We start from the raw sequence: 8,460 nt of genomic DNA on the forward strand, positions 1-8,460 counted from the left end.
GGAGGAGTCTGCTGTTTTACAACTCCCCAAAACGTGAAGAAAAGGTTAAAAATGTGCCACTAGGTGGCGCTATGACTACAATTCAAAATTAACATATGGATGTCTTCAGGGTCAGTGTGTCATGACATATGAGAAATATGGAGCAGATTAGATTATGTATGGCCAAGTTTGTTTGAAACTTAAATTTTCATGGCGAATGGCGTTTCTTTGAAATAGAACCCTACTCACATAGTTTTATATTTTTTAAATCCTTTGATAACTTTTCATTGCTAAGGTATCTAGAACACAAAGCCAGATTTTGGAATGAAACGCTCTAGGAGGAGTTCGCTGTTTTACAACGCCCAAAAACGTGAAAAAAACCCGCTAAAAACCGCAAAAAATTGCAATATTGAGCGATTGACTGCAGCGCCCCCTAATGGTCAAACGTTAAGGGACTCAATGTGGACATATGTTAGCAATTTGGAATGGTTAGGCCAAGTCATTTGAAAGTTATGTGTCTTTAAATATGAGGCCACACACCTTAAAAGTTAATTGGCCCATATCTTCTGAACGCAATGAGATATCAACATGATTTTCATAACTTTTGATGACATTGAACCAATAATGAACAACAGAAATCTTGGTAAAGATCGGACCCAGCGTTTAAGAGAAAATAAAAAAGACGTGTTTTTTACAAAATTCAAAATGGCGGAAAATCTAATTAGGCGCATTTTATGGCCACCGTAGACTTTTTTGTAGAGCAGGTCCAAGTGGACATGTGTACCAAATTTCAAGTCAACCGGTCATTGGGTGCAAGAAGCGTGGGCGTTTCCAATTCTAGAGAGAGTCCTGATATGCATGTAAAATTGAACAACTTTTGGGATATGATAAAGCCCCCCAAAAGGCAGAAAACCTTAGAGGAAAATAATAATAACTCCTAGAAAAACAATAGGTTCCTCTACGACGAAGTCGTCACGAGGACCCTAATAACTGTACCTGTGTCATCTTTAAAGTGGCCTCACAGTTTAAGAAAGAGTTCATTTTCTTTTTGTTCCATAAATCAGCGATCACATGAGGACTTTTATTTTGAAATGAAATGGTATTTCCTGTGAATACCACAGAAGAAGAGGTTGATTGGTTCTAAACTCTGCAGGATCAATAATCGGTATTGATGAAGCGTCAGCGTTCAGCTTCCTGTCTCTGAACACAAGCGTTTCCTTGTTGTCGTGATGTTTCACACGAGCTGCAGCTGGGATTCAATTAGTAATCAATGAGCTGATATTATATATTAGTGCTGTATTCCACCCAGGAACATGAATTATAAATCCTCTTTTTCAAGCATAATATTCAGTTTACTGTGTCTCTGTACATTTACTCTTTGTGATTTATGTGTTTTATTGTGAAGGTTTCTGAATATTATTATGGAGAACATAGAAACAGGATGTTTTACTCTGAAAGGTTTATTGTTTTTCTTCCTAATGATCATAATGAAATGATGCATCAATAAATTAACTAACAACTGATCTTTATTTTCTAATGTAGCATTAAATATATACTCAGATGTACACTAATAACAGTTGAAGTGTTGATGATGTCATTGTTTGTTTTTGTTTTTTCTCTTTATTATTATTATTATTTTGTTGATTTGTATCAAACCAGATTTCAAAGTGTTAAACTTCACTAACCAGATGTGATGATGTCATGTTTTTCATTGATTGATCTTGGATGTGAAGCTCTGGTTGAACTTCCTGTTGTCCAGATGATGATGATGTTTGTATTGAATCTATAATTCTGTGTAAACTGATCAGAGGTCAGTAGACAGCTGGAGAAGACCTTTCTTCTAGTCTTTGACCTCTGACCTCTGAGAGGACATGAAATGTTCCTCCTGTTGGTTTGAACTGGGAGGCCCCTAGACCAGAGACACTTAGAGGCCCCCAGACCAGAGACACTTAGAGGACCCCAGACCAGAGACACTTAGAGGACCCCAGACCAGAGACACTTAGAGGCCCCCAGACCAGAGACACTTAGAGGACCCCAGACCAGAGACACTTAGAGGACCCCAGACCAGAGACACTTAGAGGCCCCTAGACCAGAGACACTTAGAGGACCCCAGACCAGAGACACTTAGAGGACCCCAGACCAGAGACACTTAGAGGCCCCCAGACCAGAGACACTTAGAGGCCCCCAGACCAGAGACACTTAGAGGACCCCAGACCAGAGACACTTAGAGGACCCCAGACCAGAGACACTTAGAGGCCCCTAGACCAGAGACACTTATGCTGCGTTGAGTTACTCGCGTGAGTTTCGACGCCCGACAAGTTGTGCTGTGTTCACACCAAACGCACGTCGAGATCCCAAAGTCAATGCACAGGCGCGTTTGATGCGAAAAGGGGGCGTGGTTTATCTCTGTGGCTTGTCTCCGTCAAAACAGTTATAACTTCCGCCGTCCGCCATGAAAGAAATAACCACTATTTCTACTCTGTACTTGTTGTGGAAATCCCACAAACGTCGGAACATCAGTCGCCGTCGTGTTTGGGTTCATAACATCACCCGTCACCACAGCTCGGAGAATTTCACCGTCTTCTCCAGGAACTGCGTCTGGATGACTGCCGCTTCCAGCGCTACTTCAGGCTAACCTGTAGCTGTATTAAAGAGCTACAGGTTAGCCTGAAGTAGCTTCCAGCGCTACTTCAGGCTAACCTGTAGCTGTATTAAAGAGCTACAGGTTAGCCTGAAGTAGCTTCCAGCGCTACTTCAGGCTAACCTGTAGCTGTATTAAAGAGCTCGGGGGTCCGCAAACCGCTACGATGTCCTCCATGTTTTTCTGATTCAACAACGGCGGCACAGTGATGGGCGGAGCATCTCAACGCTGATTGGCTGTCGCCCGAGGCGAATTTGAACGCCCGACGTCAAAGTTGAAATATTTCAACTCGGGCGAAAAATTGGCGCCGCCCGATTCGCGTCTATCGCGCCGCCCGACGTGAATTTGCGTCAAACGCATCTGTACGTTGACTTTACATGGGATCCGGACCAGAGACACTTAGAGGACCCCAGACCTAAGACACTGGTCCCAGCTCGTCCTTAGAGGACCCCAGACCAGAGACACTGGTCCCAGCTCGTCCTTAGAGGACCCCAGACCAGAGACACTGGTCCCAGCTCGTCCTTAGAGGACCCCAGACCACAGACACTGGTCCCAGCTCGTCCTTAGAGGACCCCAGACCACAGACACTGGTCCCAGCTTGTCCTTAGAGGACCCCAGACCAGAGACACTGGTCCCAGCTCGTCCTTAGAGGACCCCAGACCAGAGACACTGGTCCCAGCTCGTCCTTAGAGGACCCCAGACCACAGACACTGGTCCCAGCTCGTCCTTAGAGGACCCCAGACCACAGACACTGGTCCCAGCTTGTCCTTAGAGGACCCCAGACCAGAGACACTGGTCCCAGCTTGTCCTTAGAGGACCCCAGACCAGAGACACTGGTCCCAGCTCGTCCTTAGAGGACCCCAGACCACAGACACTGGTCCCAGCTCGTCCTTAGAGGACCCCAGACCAGAGACACTGGTCCCAGCTTGTCCTTAGAGGACCCCAGACCAGAGACACTGGTCCCAGCTTGTCCTTAGAGGACCCCAGACCAGAGACACTGGTCCCAGCTTGTCCTTAGAGGACCCCAGACCAGAGACACTGGTCCCAGCTCGTCCTTAGAGGACCCCAGACCACAGACACTGGTCCCAGCTCGTCCTTAGAGGACCCCAGACCAGAGACACTGGTCCCAGCTTGTCCTTAGAGGACCCCAGACCAGAGACACTGGTCCCAGCTTGTCCTTAGAGGACCCCAGACCAGAGACACTGGTCCCAGGCATAGGTACTAATTATTAGAAGTAGTAAAGTTCATGTTGAGTGTGACTTAACTAAACAAGCAGAACTGAAAGGTTTGTGTACAGCATCTCATGAAAAACTGTTTCCAGTAATAAATGAATATTTACTTCAGTTTAAACAGTTTTCTTTCATTTTTGTCCACAATATTCACCATTTATGAATAATACATGTGTGTGTATGTGTATATATATATATATATATATATATATATATATATATATATATAAATATGATGTATATATATATGACCACCAACGTTAATCACGGAGTTCCACAAGGTTCTGTGCTTGGACCAATTTTATTTACCTTATATATGCTTCCTTTGGGCAACATTATCAGGAAACACTCCATAAACTTTCATTGCTATGCAGATGATACTCAATTATATCTATGGATCAAACCAGAGGAGACCAACCAATTATCTGGTGATGTGGTTTCTGTAGATGGCATTTCCCTGGCATCCAACACCACTGTAAAGAATCTCTAGTTATCTTTGACCCAGACTTGTCCTTTAACTCCACGTTAAGCAAATCTCAAGGATTGCATTTTTTCATCTACGTAACATTTCAAAAATCAGGCACATCTTGTCTCAAAAAGATGCAGAAAAGCTGGTTCACACGTTTGTTACTTCCAGACTAGATTACTGCAACTCCTTATTATCAGGCTGCTCTAATAAGTCTCTTAAGTCCCTCCAGTTGATCCAGAATGCTGCAGCTTGTGTACTCACAAAAACTAAGAAAAGAGATCACATGACTCCTGTATTAGCTGCTCTGCACTGGCTCCCTGTAAAATCAGGAATCACATTTAAAATTCTTCTCCTCACCTACAAAGCCTTGATTGGTGATGCACCATCATATCTTAAGGAGCTTGTAGTACCATATTGCCCCACTAGAGAGCTGCTCACTAAATGCGGGGCTACTTGTGGTTCCTAGAGTCCTAAAAAGTAGGATGGGAGCCAGAGCCTTCAGTTATCAAGCTCCTCTTTTATGGAACCAGCTTCCACTTTCAGTCCTGGAGGCAGACACAGTCACCTCATTCAAGAATAGACTTAAGACTTTCCTCTTTAATAGCCCTTATAGTTAGGGCTGAATCAGGTTTGCCCTGGTCCAGCCCCTTGATATGCTGCTATAGGCTTATAGGCTGCTGGGGGATGTTTTAGGATACACTGAGCACCTATCTCCTCTTCTCTCTCTCCTTATGGATGAATTTACAGCTGTCACGGGAGAACAGGGTTAGAACCTAATAGCAGACCACAGGAGACAGAATCAGGGTAATTCCGTAAAAGAAGCGAGCAGATCACGATGTGAGTCCCGAGGATCGACGTTGGAGGCAGAACGGAGCAGGTACTCTACAAACAAGGAGAGAGGAAGTTACCGAGGTAACGAGCCAGTGGAGAATCTCATGGAGCGGCAGTGGAGACTACCGGGGCAGAAGACCTAACAGACTGACAACCCAGGCCTGCACGACCAGGGTTGATATGGAGCCGGTGATGATCCAACAGGCCACAGCTGTGCACCACTCGGGGGTGTGGTCACGGGCAGCGTCTGGAGGTACACGCCCACACACACACACACACACACACACACACACACACACAACGAGCACAAGGCAAAAACACAAACAGGGGATGACAGACACATGAGGTAAGGAGACTTGGGAGAACAGAGGTCGACACACACTGGGTCAGACAGGGGTCCTGACAACATCTCTCCATTGCACCTTAAGGGGCGTTCACACAGGAAGTAGCTCCCATGCAAAGTCAACGCACAGACGCCAAAGTTCATGTAATGTGTTTATGTAACTCTGTGACTCTGTTCATCTGGTCACATGACATCTATTCATCTGTCCATCCGGGGAGAGGGATCCTCCTCTGTTGCTCTCCTGAAGGGTTCTTCACTTTTTTCCCTGTCAAAGGGTTTTTCTATTTTCTAATAGGTAGTAATAGGTATAATAATAGTTCTATTAATAGTTATAAAAGTAGCAATAAATATAATTGATGTAATAGTTTCACTTCTCAACCTCGTTGGGCGACAATTCTCATGTTGTGTTTTTAATCTTCAGAGACCGGCTGAACTTCAGCTGAGCAACAAACACCTTCAGGATCTCCTGGACCTCCAGGATCACTAGGGCTTCCAGGATCACTAGGACCTCCAGGACCTCCTGGACCACGAGGACCTCCAGGACCACGAGGGCTTCCAGGATCACTAGGACCTCCAGGACCTCCTGGACCACGAGGACCTCCAGAACCACGAGGGCTTCCAGGACCACTAGGACCTCCAGGACCTCCTGGACCACGTGGACCTCCAGGACCACTAGGGTTTCCAAGACCACTAGGACCTCCTGGACCACGAGGACCTCCAAGATCACTAGGACCTCTTCCTCCCCCAGTCAGCTGTGGCGTCCCCCTGCTGGTGGTCCTGCTGCTCTGCGGCCTGCTGCTGCTATGGAACTACCACTGTCTGTTCGTCTCCCACATCTCAGGTGATCCCTGGAACCTTTTCAAGACGGCCTTGAGGAACCCAGCAGTCTTTATAAATGTCCTGAACCTACTCAAGGTCTCACTAAACCCTCTAGGAAACCTGAAGACCCCTGGAACATCTTCAATGTGGTTTAGGGTTTACACGAGGACGCCTTGAGGGGAACCTCGAGCACATCTAAACCGTTCTGAAGGATCTAAAGAACTCATTGAAGCACGATTAAAACCCCTTCATGGATTTGATTGTAAGACCCAAAGAACCCCTTAAAGTAAACTGATCTCCAGGTTCACTGTGGTATCTATAAAGAGAGACTTCGCAATTATGATGTAGAACTTAGAAATGCAAGGTACTCTTCTTCTCTGACATCATAACCACAATAACAACACTCGTCTTATTGGCTCCCATTGACGGGCTAACACACCCTCCGGTGTCAGAAACCGCTACACTCCGATCCTCCTGAGCCTCCACACCAACCAGGGTCTGTTGTCTTTCATCCATTCAAATACCAATAACATCCATTTAAATACCATGACAGCTCCAAAGAAGCCTAGAAGACCTTATAGAACATCTTCAATGTGGTTTAGGGTTTACATGAGGACGCCTTGAGGGGAACCTCAAGCTCCAAAGAACCAAAGAAGTCTAGAAGACCTTATAGAACATCTTCAATGTGGTTTAGGGTTTACATGAGGACGCCTTGAGGCGAACCTCAAGCTCCAAAGAACCAAAGAAGTCTAGAAGACCTTATAGAACATCTTCAATGTGGTTTAGGGTTTACATGAGGACGCCTTGAGGGGAACCTCAAGCTCCAAAGAACCAAAGAAGTCTAGAAGACCTTATAGAACATCTTCAATGTGGTTTAGGGTTTACATGAGGACGCCTTGAGGGGAACCTCAAGCTCCAAAGAACCAAAGAAGCCTAGAAGACCTTATAGAACATCTGAAACATGCTCCTGCTGCTTGATATTCCACCAACACACTTATTAAACATAGTTCACACTGCATGACCTCTGTTCTTTGACCTCTGATCTTTGACCTCTGATCTTTACACATTGTAAACACATCCCTTCTCTCCGGTTCCCCCACAAGCCCTAAAAACTGCAGTTATTAAACCACTAAATCAGTTTGAGCGACTCATGACTGCATTTTATATCTTTAACTGCAACTGTTATTCTATTTTTTGCTTTTTTTTAATGTTTTAATGAACATGCTTAATTATTTTTAAATCTTCTTTTGCATTATATTTTAATGCTTTTATGGTTTCACGTGACGCACTTTGAAGCTTGTTGTTGAAATGTGGTTACAAATAAACTGGCCTTGCCTAAAGATGATTCAGGAGTCCTCAAGGATTCCTGGATCAAGAACCCTGATTTCCTTGAGGAATCCTGGAATCTCGTTGGAGACCTGGAGGACCGCGAAGGACCGGTAAACCTCCAGGAGGACCCTGAAGGACCTGTGACCTACAGGAGGACCTTGAAGGACCCTTAAACCTCCAGAAGGACCTTAAAGGACCTGTGACCTCCAAGAGGACATTGAAGGACCGGTAAACCTCCAGGAGGACCCTGAAGGACCTATAAACCTCCAGGAGGACCCTGAAGGATCTGTGACCTACAGGAGGACCTTGAAGGACCCTTAAACCTCCAGAAGGACCTTGAAGGACCTGTGCCCTCCAAGAGGACATTGAAGGACCTGTAAACCTCCTGGAGGACCTGTAATCTGTAAACCTCCTGCAGGATCGTGAAGGACCTGTAAACCTCCAGGAGGACCCTGGGAACCTTTCCAGAGACCCGGATGATGAGTGTGCCAGCTGTCCCGCTGAAGGGAGACATCAAACACATGCGGAGCAGCTACCGCGTCAGCTGAGAGCGAACGAACCCGGAAATGAGACCGCTGCGCCTTCAAAACAAAAGCCCGATATGTCAGTTCTCTCCAAAGAGAAGATTGTTGTTCTCGTCAAAGTTCAGAAGATTAAAAAGTTTTAATGTTGTAATATTTCCTTGAGCTGCGTGTTATTTATTTACTGCATTGGAACATAAGTACTTTAAGTTATTATTATACTATTATACTACTATTATATATATATTTATATATATATATATATATATATATATATATATATATATATATATATATAT

This window comes from Cyclopterus lumpus, chromosome 9 (assembly GCF_009769545.1).
Source record: "Cyclopterus lumpus isolate fCycLum1 chromosome 9, fCycLum1.pri, whole genome shotgun sequence".
In the NCBI taxonomy this organism is placed as follows: domain Eukaryota; kingdom Metazoa; phylum Chordata; class Actinopteri; order Perciformes; family Cyclopteridae; genus Cyclopterus; species Cyclopterus lumpus.